Raw genomic sequence first — 15,529 nt, 5'->3', positions numbered from 1 at the left:
GCAGGGTTATAAGGCCACTAGAATAACGCACTTGTGGTAGAATGTTAAAAATGGGACTTTGAGTATTAGATCATCTGTTGAGGGACAACCAGGGAACGGAATCGTTAAGGCCTTGGGTATCTGTTTTGAGCCTATGGACCCAACGTTGTTCCTTCTCGAACAGTATATTTTCTGCGTTTCTGTCTACTGTCTCTAGGCTTTCTAGGATTACCCAGTGAAGGTCATTGGATGTGTGTTGTTTTTCTTTATAATGCGATGACATCTTTGTCGTGCTTTTCTGGCAGTTAACATTACTCCTGTGTTCGCAGAGTCTCTGTTTGGCTTTACGGCATGTCATCCCAATGTATCTCATATTGCAAGGGTATGTGATCATATATACAACGTGACTAGTATTGCAGTTGGTGTGTTTTTTCAATTTCCATAGAAAGTTTGGAAGTAACTGCAGTTCTTTTGTTGGTTTTGTGGTAGCACAAACTATACAGGTGCCACAAGGATAGTGTCCAGTAATTGGAGGGTTATTCCATAGGCCCGGTTGTTGTTTCTTTTTCTTCAGTGGAGGTCTTGTGTGGACCAGTAGGTCTTTGATATTGCTGCTCCTTTTGTTCGCAAAATCTTGGTTTAGACCAAGTCAAGGTGTTCGATGTTATAATCTTCCAGTTGCGGTTGATTATTTTCTTCACCTGATTCGTTATCGGGCTGTAGGTTGTGACACATGTAGTTCTGTCTTCAGTCTGTTTTGGGCGACTTTCAAGTAGAGATTCTCTGGGTTGATTTCTGGCTCGTTTTGCACAGGAGTTGATTATTCTTTTAAAAAAATATCGTCGATATATCTCTTCCAGAAGAGTATATGACGAGAGAAGGGGTTGTTTACGTTATGTATGTAAGTCTGTTCAAAGGTGCTTACATACAGACCGGCTACGCTTGGCGCAAAGGTACTGCCCATAGATGTACCATGTTGCTCTCTCGTCATATACTCTTCTGGAAGAGATATATCGACAATATTTTTTTAATCTGGAAAGGAAACAATGCATCACTAACAGATTTTCATAGGTGGTTGAATAATCAGGACGAATGCCTGAACTTTACATTCACATCCAATGCGCAGAGTCTTGACTTCTTAGACATCACCATCTTCGCTAAGGAGAACACCTTACAAACAAGAACATTTTTCAAGCCTACTGCCAAAAACAGTCTGCTATCTTTCAACAGTTTTCACCCCCGACCTTTGAGAGAAAACCTTCCGTACAGTCAGTTTTTACGACTGAGGAGAAATTGCAGTTCCATAAAAGACTACAAAGCCCAAGCAACAGATCTCTGTGATAAACTAGCAGCTAGAGATTACCCAAAAAGAATAATCAACTCCTGTGCAAAACGAGCCAGAAATCAACCCAGAGAATCTCTACTTGAAAGTCGCCCAAAACAGACTGAAGACAGAACTACATGTGTCACAACCTACAGCCCGATAACGAATCAGGTGAAGAAAATAATCAACCGCAACTGGAAGATTATAACATCGAACACCTTGACTTGGTCTAAACCAAGATTTGCGAACAAAAGGAGCAGCAATATCAAAGACCTACTGGTCCACACAAGACCTCCACCGAAGAAAAAGAAACAACAACCGGGCCTATGGAATAACCCTCCAATTACTGGACACTAACCTTGTGGCACCTGTATAGTTTGTGCTACCACAAAACCAACAAAAGAACTGCAGTTACTTCCAAACTTTCTATGGAAATTGAAAAAACACACCAACTGCAATACTAGTCACGTTGTATATATGATCACATGCCCTTGCAATATGAGATACATTGGGATGACATGCCGTAAAGCCAAACAGAGACTCTGCGAACACAGGAGTAATGTTAACTGCCAGAAAAGCACGACAAAGATGTCATCGCATTATAAAGAAAAACAACACACATCCAATGACCTTCACTGGGTAATCCTAGAAAGCCTAGAGACAGTAGACAGAAGCGCAGAAAATATACTGTTCGAGAAGGAACAACGTTGGGTCCATAGGCTCAAAACAGATACCCAAGGCCTTAACGATTCCGTTCCCTGGTTGTCCCTCAACAGATGATCTAATACTCAAAGTCCCATTTTTAACATTCTACCACAAGTGCGTTATTCTAGTGGCCTTATAACCCTGCCCATCATTGCAGATTACCATAAGTGCATTATTCTAGCGGCCTTATTAACCCGACCCATCATTGCAGACCCAGTGACCCACGAGAACAACAACTAAACCATTGTGCTCTCCTCAATGCGTAGTAATTTCCGTGCCCACCTTAGCCTACCTTAAAATCATTAAGTTTACAAGATATTATTACTTAATTTTCCCCCAACGAATTAAATAACACTTAATTTATGCACGTTATTTTAATTTGTACAGTGGCATATTTATCACTAATAACATAAATTAATACATCTGGCAACAAGGTCAACTCCTCTTGTAGATCGCTCTGCAAGCTGAAGTATTTCTTCTAGCGCCACCGCCACAGAGTACAAATCCACCCGGAACTGCATCACACTGTAGTTCCGGGTGACGACAGGCAGAGTCAGCACATGCTGCCAGGACCGAGTAAGAAGGCACTAAGGTAACCCGAAAACCCATGCGCGCTGAGTACACGAAAAACCGCAAGTATGAGTCCGCGCCCTATAATACCTTTCTTTTAATACCCCTTTAGTAAGGCCTCTCTCCATCAGCCTAAATCCCCGAGGAAGCAATTTCCCGAAATAATAAGGTACGCACTATAAATGAAAGCGCACAAAGCGTACTTAATATGAACTTAGTCACGCATCACCAAATCTCGAGATAATGACCCGTGGACAACTTTTGGTCACAATAAGCATGCTAAAATTCTTTTTTAGTACGCAAAACACCACACGCTCGGAATATTTGTCAAGTCAGAATGGAATGTCTGTAGCGTACTTAGATGCAATCACAAGACGGCCACATTGCATAACGTCTTTCACCATAGACCACGCACAGTGATAGCATAATGGTAGAACTATGGGCACCTCACTATAGTACTAGTCGATTCTCCTCTGCCCACCGAAGTATGATAATGGAAGAGTTGACGCCTGAAATGAGTATGATGAAAAGTATTGCCATTTTCTAGTTCCTTACAAATATAAAGGAACTATTGTACATAATTATGTGTTTTCCTATACCCCATCTCCCTGTTTGTTGCTGTTTGTGTGTATGTTCTCTATTTTGCAGGTACAATGAAACCTTAACTCACGAAGATTCAGGTCAATAACCCTTTATTCTTCTCACAATTTTTTCACTACTTACTCACTCCCATTGGTCCTGACGAAAGCCTATAGATCCTCTGACTACCAAAGGCTGAAACATGTTGACCTCTTTTTAAACTTTATATATATAGTGCACTTGAATCCCTTACCAATTCGAAGAGTGCACCAGAAATTTTATTCATAGTCCGAATCCAGACTTATTGAATTGCCTCTGTCTGGCTGTCCGGATTTTTAATAACGACACCACCACTAGACCCCCCACTTTCCACGATCACTACTGCCTTAAACCTAAGGCAAAACCTCCTGGTGGAGGGTGCACAAGACAAAAAATGACTCAATGATTACGCACGCACGTGTAGAAAAGCGGGGACACAGTATATACCGCTGAAGAGAAATTACCAACTTACACGTGTATGATAGTCATATTTGTTGGGAGATACCAGTTCCTCGACTTGTGAACCCAAGGTTTAAGCAGGACAAGTGATCCTTTCCCCCTTCTGATTAAGAAAAATAAAAACAACTAGCAGACATTATTTTTTTTCAGAGCAGAGACACAAATGTATCAGTTCTGCAGAGCATTTAACATGATGTTGGGACTTTCAAAGAAACCTTTTTATATTTTCCCTTTGGAATTAAGTTCTTTAATTTTACTGATGTTCTTATGGAGAAACCAGAAACCCCACCTTTTAGAGGCCCGTTTAGCAAGGTTATTCTGCATTCCACAGAGACAAGGCCCTAATTTAAAAGGTCACACATGTCAACATGACAGTCTCTTCCATTGTTTACAGGGAAACTAAAGATAGCATCTCAGCGCAACTTGAGTCAGCCTCTGAAGCTTTCCCAGCCCCCAGCTTCTGCCACTCTGAATCTGTCAAAGACAGAAGGCCTTCCTTATTCCTCCTAACCTGCAATAATTCACTCTGTTTTGAAAAATAATTTCTCCTTTTTAGGCGCTAAAAAATTATCTCTATTCCCAGATTATTAAACTACATTTACTGTGAATAATTCACAAAACCTAATAACACACATACCAGTTTTTAGAACAAATGCTTGTTGCAATGGTACTCATTTCAGCAACCTTAATTGGATCTCACTTGGCCATTTAAAAGTAAACCCAAATGGGGACAACCTGCAAATTTGCATTATACCTACATGTATGCTTTTACTGAAGCCTAAAGCCATTAAAAATGGCAAGAATGCTGTTTTAAATGGTCTATTTTACCCAAATTCGACTTTGATATTAGGGGCACTTAAAAATAAATATCCTATAATTGTGTTACATATTAATCATCCTCAGAATGTTCTTTACAAATTGCAGATATTGGACATTAGACATATCCCATGTAAATCCTTATAAAAATGAGTTTTTTTACGCCTGCGCTAAGTAAAAATTCCATATGGTAATGTCCGCATTATGCAGGATAGCACAACTTAAATTAAATTATAATGCTAGGAGGTCACAGTATGAGCATTAAGCTTCATGAATAGTAAAAAACAAATTTGCACTTATTTTTAATAATTATTTTTCATAATTAATAATCATTTTTAATAAACCCAATCACTTTTGATAATTCCACATATAAAAGCAAACTGCATCTCTTGCCTATCATTTTTAGACGCATTCATTTATAAGCCCAGGCACAGAAGCCTAACTTGCAACATGACAAAATGTTTGCGCCACCTTTTTTTTCTTTCTAAAAAGGACAATTTTATTTTGCAACAGACCCACGAATATGCTTACAAAAATGCTTAAAGAGAGAAAACCCTTAATTGAAATGCCTTCCTGTAATACAAAATAATGAACCTTAGTTTTGGAACCTTTTGAAAACAACATTCTGAAATGCAAGTATTCACCCGTGTTTAACTAAGGGCAAAATCCTGGCTAAGTAAATACTCCCGTTTATTTAGCTTTTCTCTCAGCATTGTAACATGAGCACAAATGGCAGTCCCTTTCAAACGAAAACACATCAATGCATGTTCTATAATATAATTCTGAGTTCAGCAAGACTTTACTTCAGCTGAAGAGTTTGCCTGGAAAATTTCTAATACAATGTATGTAAGTAAAAAAAATGCTATAAGTTTGTTTTTCTATAAAACAACCAATTTCGTTTTTGAGGCCTTTTTATTCCTAGTGAATGTGAATGTTTAAATTTATAATTTTTTTTAAGCATTTAGACATTTTGCTTAATAGACTGAAAATATAAAAAACCACAGACACACATTTGAGCTCATTTCAGACATAAACAGAAAAGGGTCAAACACTCAGAACACACAATACGGCACGCCATGCATTTCGTGAATAGCGCCATCGCTATTCACTTACAGAAGTTGCACTAATGGGAAAACCACATAGACATTTAAACACATATTTGACCCACAAATCAATAACCATTTGCAAATACTAGTTGTAAGTCATATTTACAAGAAACGCTTCTCAATAGTGTTCCAACAGGCTGCAAAAATAGCCCAACAGACTGATGTATGTCCAAGAAGCGAAAATACACTCAATTCACTAGCTTTGGCTAGCAGAACACCAAACAAAATCGTTCTGCATATCTTCGTTCATAAAACTGCGCAGAACAAAGGATCCGTGTTTTGTATTATGTCATATTTTAATTCCCTGGGGATACAAAATCACCAAGGAAGAAATATGCTTTTAATTCTAAACCTATTTAGATATTTCCTTTTAGGGGAAGCCGGCTAATTTACTTCGCATTATACTATGGTACCTTTAAAAAAAAAGCAACACATTTTTCCATGTGAGCTTAAAACAGGCATGCCAAAAATACTGCGGAATACGCAAGTATTATAATCAAAGTAGTGCTTAAGGTACTTTTCGTACCAAATAGAGAAAATTCTCCTCATTACCTGTCTACACAAATTGCAATTTGCATATCCAAACCTATACAAACCAAAAGTTGGCCAACACAAATTCCAAAGTTCCAAAGCTACATTTCCAAATTTGCTAAGATCAGGCATCTTATAGCTCACTAATCTAGCTTCAAACTTCAAGGGGTTATCTCTGCCAATACACTCGCAAATATACAAGTCCCTCGACTATGGTAATTGCAATAACAAAAATCAAAAACCAAGAAAACAACCCCTCGGCTTCGGTAATTGCAATAACCAAATCAAAGACCCAAAGAACCAAAAACTAAGGACTGGGAGCGACCCACTTATACTTAACTCTTACTTTTACTAATCAAAAGGTTATCCAAATTCTAACTGTCAAGTTCTACATGACCTAATGGTCTTTTTAGAATACTCACGCCAAAAAGGTTCTCAGTCAGGAGTGACAGGGCCGGTCCTAGCCATGGGCGGTATGGGCAGCTGCCCAGGGCCTCGCGCTCAGGGGGCCCCGCCGCGGCGCTGCCGGCCCCGCAGAGTGAATGGAATGGAAAAGCGCTGCGCAAAGCACTCTCACGGTCGCGCAGGGCCGCAGGCAATAAGAGGCAGGGAAGGGAAGGGAACTAGTCTGTGTTCGTCACTGTCTGCGCACGCACTGTGATGCACGCACCCCACTACCTAACACAGGAGGCTTGTAAATCTGGCCCCTAATATTTAGGCTAAATGACTGCACTTCTTTTGAGTGGGAAGAGGATTTCTATCACCCCCCCCCGCCCCTCTCTCACACACACACACACACACAGGAAACAAGATTATCTGGGATAATTCAGCTCAGGATTTCTGGCTTCCCACTTTATTCACTATATATGTAAATAAAAGGGTGCGCGCGTGCAAGCAAAGGTGAAACACACACGCACGCATGCACATCTGTCTGTGTGTGACACATGATCACATTTATAAGTGTTTCAACTTTATCAAATCGCTGCTTCCTTTGAGGGGCTGACGTGTCGGTATAAAGTCTTTATTCTCTGTGGGGACTCCGCTACGGTACTACACATCATATTGCTGTATGTACACATGTTTATGTGCATGCATGTGCACAGATACACTGCTCACATTCCAGCACTAACACACTTGCATTAAGGTCTTGCACTGATCATATTCTGACAATAACACCTACCAAGAGCTTGCGCTGTCACAGGCAAGGCTGACATTCTGGCACTAACAGCTTGGTGCCAACAGCTTTCACTGTCATAGGCATGGCACACATTCTGGCACCACGTTTGCACACACAGGTCGCCCTGTTACAGGCACTAACAGCTCGCCCTTAAGCAGGCACACACAGTGCACCCTGCCACAGGCATACACAGCTCGCTCTGTCACAGGCACACACAGCTCGCCCTGTCACAGGCACACACCATGCGCCCTTGCTCAGGCGCGCACAGCTCGCCCTATCACAGCCCCGATGTTGGTGCTAAGCGTTTTGCGTGGAGTGTGGGAGGTGGTTTATGAGTGAGTATTCGTCAGTGTGGCGTATGCGTACTGTCAGAGACCGTTCTATTTTCATCCTGGGTTCTTGCAAATCATAGTTTGCAAGCACTGACGCTTAAAGTGCGGGTGGGGCAGCTGCCGGCACAAACACATGACTGCTGTTTTCTTGCCCTCTGGTTCCTTTGGAATTTGGGGGCATGTCCAACTAATCATTCAAGGAGACGGCAAGTGTTACACTCATGGATATTTGCTCACCTGTTTTCCATTCCCTCTACTTTTTGTCCATCATGTTACTGATATCCACACTAGTTTGCTTCAGTGATGCCAAATAACTAAGATCAAAGGTCTTGCAGAGTCACTTTCTGTGATGTCACTTCTTGCGACGCAATATGCAATTAGAGGGGCCTCACATCTTCCCTTTCGCCCGGGGCCTCAGAAGGCCTAGGACCGGCACTGAGGAGTGACACTATGTGGAGGATCAAAATCAGGAAGATCAGAAACATACTGGGCTGCAGAAACAAAGAATCTCCAGAATCCCTGTGCACAGAGTACCTTCTTAGTAGAATCCTGTTCTGTCCTTCTCAGTAGATTTCAGTCTCCTGACAAGATCACTCCCACAGAAAGTCACTTCTCTGATGAGCCCCGCGTTGGCTGCGCCATTTGAGGAAATGGAAAATCTTCATTCTCAGGGGTCTCACTAATATAACAAAGAACTTGGCACAGAAGCTGAAATATGAAAAGACATCTTTATTAAACTTTCAATAAGTGAGGCTACGTCACCCAGCTGCCTTAGCAACTGAATGAGGCAGTCTGAGGAATACAGAGAACAGAGGCCTTTTATATGCTATGGGTTACAAAACTCAGCATAAAAGAAAGGGGCAGTCCTAGCTTTTGCAAGCATGCAAAAAGTCCAACATTCCTTCTTACACAAGCCAGACAAACCCATAATAAAAGACCACAACCCATATCATAAACAAGCCATAAAAGGAGGAACAAAAACAGATGAGAAGTAGGATAAGGGGTGTGTATGTGCATAACAAACTTTACAATCTCATGTGATCTGATCCTTAGTCTTGATCAGCTACTGGGCAAGGAACTGGTCTAACAAGGTCAGCTTCAGGCAACAGGGTCAGTTTACTCAGGTCATCCAAAAGTCAGCTAAAGTCATCGGCCTATGTGAGGGCAACCACAAAATGGCTGCCATGCACAAAATGGAACCCAAGGGTTCAGACGAAATCTTCAAATACACAGTGAATCCATCGGTGTAACATGACGAAAACAGTCATACTTGCTGAGCTCACTGTTTATGGTTCGCTGTTACCAAATTCGCAACAGAACCACGACCTTTATGACCCAGGTTCAGAATTTACAGAACCTCACTATGGGAGCGTATTATAAAATAGAAGGTACATTCGGAAGGGAATAACATGGGTAAAAGGTGATTCAAAAACACCCGCGCTTCTAACGTGTAAACACTAATGGGTGTCAGAGGTTCATACTTAAGACATATGCAAATGTAAACAGGCAAATTAGGTCTGATACGAAAGCAATACCGCGTGGTTAATCAACATACATCACAGGAAACGACTAAAAAGACTTGTCCGGTAGGCATAATAATGCGTGATGTCATTATAGCCTTCAGTAGTACAAAAATAGTGTGGGCGCTTCGTGTAAATCAGCAAGTGATACTGTGAAGCAAACAACATGGGTGACAGGTGAATCCAACATGACGTTGTCCAACAGCAATTAAAACTGCTAGGAATCCCTGATATCAAAGTAAATCATCTGCAGATATAAATAACTGGGTGCCACTGATTCAAAGGATGACTCTGTGCAAATATAAACAGGGAGATGAGTCTGACATAAAAAAATGTGCAGCGTGGTAATTCTGCAAAAATCACGGTGGTCGGCTATTGAAGACAAAAACTGGTAGGCAAAATGGTCGGTGAATGTAAAAACCGGCGCAGTAGAAACCACAAAGAGGTGATCGCGTAAGAAAATGGCGAGTCAACCGGTAAAGTGAGGACATGTCTCACATGGTGGCGAGAATGGTAACCCGTCTCTAACATTAACACGGAAAGCTTAACAATGTTAATTGGTGTCTACATTGGCTGGGGGGAGGAGAAATGCGAGTCACGGCCTGCGGCCGTGAAAAGTGAAGTGAATAATTAGGGGAGGAGAAATGCCAGAGGCCGGCCGAGTGCACGCTGGGGGAAGCTTCAGATGCATGTGGGAGGGAGGCTGGTGGCCTGTGGACGCGCTTTTCACGTGCACTGCCTGAAATCCGATCTTCCAGATGGTTTAGCTCTGAGCTCTGGTTTACTCACTATACTCTTGTCCTATTATTCCTTGCGGAATTAATAGGACGAGCCCTAAAAACCGAGTCTAACAGATGCAGAAAGGTACCAAAAACGAGTCTAACAGGGCAGAACTGCACAGAGTCCTTAAGACTACAGAAACAATTCAATAAACAGGAGGTATGAAAGCACAACATTTGGAGGAATATGACACCAAAGATGTCAGGTCTAATAATTAGTAGAGCATTTTAGTTACAAATGTCTATAAAGTATCAAAGTACAAACCTTAAAAAAGAGCTTAGAAACAAGAACTGCTGCACTTGAATAAAAAAGTGGCCCAATAATTGTGAGTACCTAAAACCTGAATTTGGTATAAAGAATAACATTTAGCAAATGAGATACACAAGATAGGTACTGTCATAAGCTGTCCGAGAAGCAGCTTTCCCACATTGTGGACAGATTAAGGCGTTTACAGGAGAACCGGTACTTGCAGTCTATTCTTGAATGTATTTCTTTGTCAGTCAATATGGAATCTACACACGGAAAAGGTAAAAAAAAACAAAGGATGCTTATAATAAAACCGCAAACTCTGTATATTTGACTCTCCTTCCGCTAACCCTTCAAATATGTGCTAACCCTTTAAATATGCTTTCAACACGTGCTTCTAATTAATTTATTTTCCTTTTGGTAGCCACGGGGAGATTTTTGATTTGCCCAGAATCACAGGGGACACTTGGAGTACCGGTACTTTCAGTCTATTCTTGAATGTATTTCTTTGTCAGTTCATATGGAATCCATACACGGAAACGGTAAAAAAAAAATGCGGCCGCGAAATGAAAGCCTTTGATGCAGCAGGGGGCGGAGCGGATCCCTTTGAAGTGAAGCTGCTGGCGGCACCACGCTGGGGAAGCAACAGATGGCTGGCTTTGATGTGGTGATGTGAGGCAGGCAGGCAGGCAGATAGAAGCGGGTGCACGGGACACATGCACTTCTGGAAATCCGCATTTTTGAGAGCTTAGTTTAGCTCTTAGTTTCGCCCCAATAGTCTCGTCCTATTCATTCCTTGCGGAATGGAATAGGACGAGACCTAAAAAGCTGACATCAATGCCCAGGGATGGCCCTTCTAAGCGGCTCTGCTCCGTCACTTCTGTGGTGGTACAGAGTCACAGCGCCACCTAGTGCCATGTAGTAGCATTGTTGAAGAAGTTTTCTTGATCCAGCCTGGTGCGTAGGGAGTATTCTTTTTTTTATTTTTTAATATGGTTATTGGTATTTACATGTTAAAAAATTACGCTTTGACATATAACAAATACCAGGTTTAAAGTGAGGCATCTGTGGTTACAAGTATTCATCAGAAAAAGCAGTCCTGGGGCTATGACTCCATCTTTATATTGATCTTCTGCTCTACAAGCATTTAACTGAATAATAGTTGTGTGATTTCTCTAAAGTATGTCCTTGCAAATCACAACCTTAAGTGTTTAAGAAATTAAATGTAGGGAGTCAGAACTCCTTTCAGAGGGCCACAGATTGAGCAGTGGTTACTGGGACCAACAGTGGTTACTCTTGATGTCCAAAGGCCCGACCTACTATGGATCCTGAGCAACTGAGTCAAGTACCTCTTCTGTACTTGACTCTCAGTGGTAGCTGTGGATGAGCAGTCAAGGGCTCCCTCGGGGGAATGGGTGAGATTAGTGTGAACACAGGATAGGGACTACGACTCATAACTTAAAAAACGCTCAGCACTGTTTATACATCAACAAACACATTTTTATAATTAAAAAGTATTTTATTTTTAACTTCACGCACTCAAAGCAATGCTACAACATATTTAAACAATAATACATTTCCTCTTGAGGTCATGGACTAGTGTTTCACTGGCAAATCCCTGTCTCACCCGTACTTCATAATGAGTTTGGGGTTATTCTCCACTCACTGTTGGCCGCAACCAGGTAATGCTCACAAGTAGGCATGAAATCAAGAGTCCGCTCCAACACTTTGCAAAATAATTTAAAGTGTCTTGGCACTGCAGCAAATCCCCTGGGGCCCAATAGACTAGTAACCAGTCTTACCCGCTCCAGCAGCGAGACAGTGTCTCAGTGGGTGCCGTGTCCATGGGCACTCACAATGCTCAGGTCCAGTTTGGAGAATCAGCTGCACACACGAGTCACAACAGCATCTTGCATGCTGGCTCTCCTCCGCTCTTAGGGTCCAGCTCCATCAGCGATCAGAGGTGCTCCAGTCCTCTTCTTGCACAGTAAGCTCTGAGCTCCCCAACGGGTGGGTGGTGGGTGGATTCCAATGCTCTGGGTCGGGGGTCCCACTGATGTGGCAATGCCCCCACAGTATTCTCCTCAGTTCAGGGAGGCAATTCCGGTAAAAACCTTGATGCTTCCTTGTGACCTATGGATCACACAACTCCACCGTTCTTGGGTGCCTGCTCAATCCTCACAGCAATCTTGAGATTGGCAGCGCCTTCTGGCATACAGGGTCACATCCTGGCTGTTCACAGGCTTTGGCCTTCAGTGTCCAGCGCCAACTTCCACAGGAACCCATCCTGACATACAGGGTCACCGCAACCAGTGCCGCACAGGCTTTACTTACCCCTCACAGCACTCGGCTCACTACTATCTTCATGGCAGCCCTCTCCTGGTATACAGGGGTTGCCAACTTAATTATGAGCACAGGAATTAACCAGATCGGTGTAGCAGTGATCTTCACACACCTCGCACTGGAAGCCCACTCGGCTGGGCCCCTTACTGGACGTCGCTCCTTCAGATGCTCTTGTGTTCCGCACATGGAACACTGGTCTTGGCAAGCAGGCAGGCGCTGCTGCTTCAGGCTTCAAAGTAGGTGGTCTTGGATTCTCTGAGTGATGTCCCCTCACCCAGCAGGGAGACTAGCAGGCCTTCAGCCCCTATCGCAGTCACAGGCAGAAAGAAGTCTTGAAGAGCTTCTCCTCCTCGCACAGCCCATCTGACTGCATGGCAGACAACATATTTTAGGGGTCTCAACCTCCCCTTCTTATAGTTAGTTTCCAGATACTAAATGTGATTTAAGGTCTGGGTCTGAAGTTTTATGTTAGGGTGCTGCTTCTTCTGATGTACACACTTTTCTTCTTCCTCTTGAAAGGTTGTCTGTCACAGCATGAGATTCTGAAGCTGATAGTCCCACAGAGCAGGCCATGGGAGTGACTAGAGTTCACATCTGGATGTCAGCAACAGTGATATATGCATCAAAAGGTTGATCCTGGGCTCCCAGCCCTACTTTTTGCGATTCCCGTATCAGCCCCAATTCCTTCCTGAGAGTTGTCTAGATACTTCATTATGACCTCTCACTGAATCAAACAACATCCTTTGAAGTATACAGAGGCAGTACCTCTCTCCCTTCAATAGTGTGCCACACCCAACTCACAGGAATGCAGCAATACAAAGATCTGTCTGGGAGATTCCTCTACCTCCTCATGTCTTCACAAATCAGGTGTGGGCTTCCCAAAATGGAACCCAATGCCCTCTACGTAATTCACCATTACAGGCAAACTTGCGCTCAGCATATGCACACAGCACCCACACTAACCAGTACCTCAATCGCACACATACATTCAGCACACATATTCACTGTTTGCACTGCTCAGTACTGTAGCCTTTCTGTATTGTGCTATGGTGTGCCACTTGCAAGCACACACACTGCTAGCACACATATTCACCATGCGTGCACTGCACAACACTTCAACCTTCAGGTATAGCACTTCTTGTAGGTACACATACACCTAGTACATGCATTCACCAAGCAAGCACTGTACAGTGCTACATCTCTCATATAATGTACTCCTCACAGGTATACATACACCCAAATCATGCAATCACAATGAACGCACCGCACTAGACCTGCACTGTACCCTTCCCAGGCACACATACATCCAGTGTAGAGTTATCACTCCTGCACTGCAAAGCACTCTACATCAAACTAATATATGGCAAGTGTGAGTTAAGCACACAGCAGCTGAACTTTAAAAAGGTAAGTGAGCTTGTAGACCTCTCTCCAGTGAGACAGGTTAAAAAGGGCCTGTTCCCGCCTACTGATCACTACACGGTATGCTGCCACTACAGCGCTCGTGAAGACAGTAGCCTTCCACCACTATGAAGGTAGCGTTTTTGGAGCCCCTCCATGTCCAACAAGCCTGCAATCCATGAGACAGGCCTGGGGCATGGAATGGTCCATGTGTGCCTGTGCCAACAAAAATCAGCATTAGGGATCCAGACAACAATACACTTGGGCACACCGAGCAGGGGTACACATCGATTACCATGCAGAGGACTTCACCGTCCCAACAGATGGAGGGGGCTGTACCTGGGAGAGTGCAGGGACAGGCCTGTGCTTGTATTAAGAGTGCAGAGTGAGTGGTGTGCCCATGTAACTGTAGGTTCAATACACTGTAGCCAGACCTAATGGCATTATCAATGCTTGTTTTCAGTATTCACCAACACAATCTTAGTGAAACACTCTTGTGCTTTCAGTATTCCAGCAATCAGCGGCTGTAGACAGTCCGCCAAAAAGTACAAAATCCTTGAGTGATGGACAATAATTGTGCCAATATATTTACAATGTTTTTAAAATAAAAGCAGTTACCAGATAACTGAAACTGCACCGCCAACATTGCGCTTATAAAAAGAGACGTTTTAAGGGTTGAGCAAACTTATTCTGGGCCAGGGCCCCACCTTTCAAGGAGCACATTGTTAATTGGTCAGGCTTGCTATAAAAACTATTTTAAAAAAAAAATACTTCTCTCATCTTTTTTATTACGTGGCATGCTAGCCAGACCCTTCTTCAGTAAAACTAGCAAAGCTGAGCAAGAGTCAATAACGACATCATGGCGGTCAAGTTCTGATTGGACTTTGCTAAGCATACATTTAATATGCATATCCAGGAAATATGGAAAGCCTTTCACCCTGTCCTCAAGGCCAACTGAAGGGGTGGAGTGTGTAGCCTCGTGCTGACAGTGCCAGGCATGTGCCACCCTACAGGCAGTAAACAAAGGTATGCCCAATAAATGGATGAGGCAGCATATCTGAAGTAGGAAGGTGGGTACCTCACCTACAGCTATATGCTGTTCTTTCACTGCATAGTTCTTGTAGGGTTGCACTGGGATCCAGCCACTTGAGTCCACGTGAGTGTTCTCAGTCCCACAAGTAATGTTGTAGATGGCAATGTACACTGGTATCCTTGTCAGTGGCTTTAACGCATCTCTCCCTGACCTGATATGCTCCTAGGGGTGAGGCTTAGTGTTTTGGAACTTACAATGTTCTCTGTTAGACGGAGACCCGGAGGGTCGGCCGAGTACAGGGGGGAGAGGCCTCTGGTGAGGGCCTTCTCCGGTGATCGTACAGACAAGTAACTTCCCCCCCCCCACAGATGGGCACCACACAAAGATGAGTTCTGCACACTTTATATAGAAATCTTGAGGTAAGGTGATAAACGATACAGCGGGACCAGGATAAGAGGATCCTGCCAATTCTAGTCTCTTTGGGGAAAAGGGGTAGCGGGACAGTCTTAGTACCGGTCCGGTACGGGAGCAGTAGGAGATGGAGCTCACAATCCTCGAGCTGGAGAGTTCGTAAGGATGGGCCGCGGCAGCG

The sequence above is a fragment of the Lissotriton vulgaris genome, chromosome 3_1, assembly GCF_964263255.1.
Source record: "Lissotriton vulgaris chromosome 3_1, aLisVul1.2, whole genome shotgun sequence".
Classification (NCBI taxonomy): domain Eukaryota; kingdom Metazoa; phylum Chordata; class Amphibia; order Caudata; family Salamandridae; genus Lissotriton; species Lissotriton vulgaris.
This window is presented reverse-complemented; position numbering follows the sequence as displayed.